The sequence below is a fragment of the Pecten maximus genome, chromosome 8, assembly GCF_902652985.1.
Source record: "Pecten maximus chromosome 8, xPecMax1.1, whole genome shotgun sequence".
Lineage (NCBI taxonomy): Eukaryota > Metazoa > Mollusca > Bivalvia > Pectinida > Pectinidae > Pecten > Pecten maximus.
Window position 1 is genome coordinate 3,664,691 of NC_047022.1, and position 1,829 is coordinate 3,666,519.

The 1,829-nt window shown below is 31.6% G+C and overlaps 1 long non-coding RNA gene across 1 annotated transcript; it reads right to left on the reverse strand.

The window, feature by feature from the left end:
* Positions 1-674: 674 nt before the first annotated feature.
* LOC117332466 lies at positions 675-1,411 on the reverse strand. Its single transcript, XR_004533737.1, has 2 exons — positions 1,135-1,411; positions 675-806 (listed from the first exon to the last, which is right to left on the reverse strand). It is a non-coding gene; the product is annotated as an uncharacterized LOC117332466 (long non-coding RNA).
* Positions 1,412-1,829: the final 418 nt, after the last annotated feature.

Consider the following 1,829-nt stretch of genomic DNA (forward strand, 5'->3'; position numbering starts at 1 on the left):
ACTTATGTGATGAAACAGGAAAAATAAATGATGCCTATATTTATGCGAAACTAGTAATTAAAGGAAATTGGATTGCTGAAATAATGAAATTAAAAAAATCAATACCCAAAACATGGATTGAAGAAATGAATAAAACTGAAAGGAAAGAAACAAGTAAGGACGAAATTGAAAGATTAAGTGAGCATACAAATAAATTCATTTATAAAACCTTACTTAAAAGTAAAAAAGAAAATCCATATTTAGTAGAAAAGTGGAATAACAATATTCAATGCGAGAATAACAATATACAAGATTGTTTTGAATTTATATTCAAGAAATTGCCTGATAATGTCTTAAAAATTTTTAAATGGAAGCTGATACATAATATTATTCCAACTAGGAAAAATCTTAAAAGATGGCGGATTGAAAGTACAGATGTATGTCCATATTGTAATAAAGTTGATGACAACTTGCATTTTTTCATAGAATGCTCACATCTAGATGAGTTTTGGAATACTATAACAATGAATTTACATAAAATGGGAATATTTACAAAAATAAGAACACTAAAATGTATTGTCATTGGGTATCAACCAGGAAAAAAGAAGTTTCAACAGTTGAATTTTCTACTTGTACTAATAGGCTATAATATATATAAATCATTTTATGTCAGTGAAAAAAGAACAAAAACTGTAGATATTTACAATATGTTCATGGCAGACCTAAATTTCTACACGAAGTATTTTCATAAGGTCCTGGACCAATAGTTGTATGGTATGCCGACTTGGAACCTGGGCAGATCTTCGTCTTAATGCTCCAAATCCATTCTAAAAATAGATTAAATGAAAAAAATAACATGAACAAGATAAATTAGTTAAAATAATAACTCGACCTTCTTTTAATATAACGTTAAATCATTGTCATTTTTGCAGTTTGTTATAACTAATTAAAACACCTCATGGATGTTGTACGTTGTAATATTTGTTTCTCGATCTGGACCAAAACTGCGAGTCAGAATCACAGGTAGGCCTAGAACTAGTAAGAATCAGAAATAACTTAGTCTAAGTCTTTGGTAAAGCAGTATATGATAGAAATTAATCTCAATAATGTAAATTTAAATTCTGAACTGTTTACATAACTATGAATAAGACTTACTCGGTAATACTGTAAAGCGCAGTCTCCAAACAACCGCAGTCGATGACACGTGTTGTGGACAGACACACGTTATACACTCCTACACGTGGTAAACTCGGCAAGGAGCACTTGATTCGGAGTAAGCTCCCCTAACAAGGCTGCACAACACCATTTTAACATGTACGGAATAAACGGAATGAATGAATGAAGTATGGCGAATGCTAGCCCTCGTGTGTGAGGACATTTTTTGTATTTTGTTGGTGTCTTTGAAAATAAAATTTTTGAACCTAAAAAAAAAAAAAAAAAAAAAAAAAAGGTTTGTTAAATTTTCGAGGCAATCCGCCCCTTTATCAAAACACAAAAAATCACAAATACAATCACATAATATATATAAGAAGTACTGGAAATACAATATAATACAATAAGAATAATGTTTTAGTAACTGGAGAAACCACAATGAACCCTTCGGCAAACGTGGGCCGAAGGCGGATACTAGCGTGACTGCATCATGTTCAAACACTAGAACGCTTTGCGACCAACGGCAGAGATATTTTGAATTCCCCCGCACGTGAAAGTATTCCGAAGAGTTCAAAGACGATTCGTCCCTTAACACTGCTAGTGGACGACATTGCATTTATATAAAAAAATGTTGCATTATCGTCTCTACAGTGATTGATTAAATATCGTGTACAAAGTCTGAAAAACTTTAGAAAAAT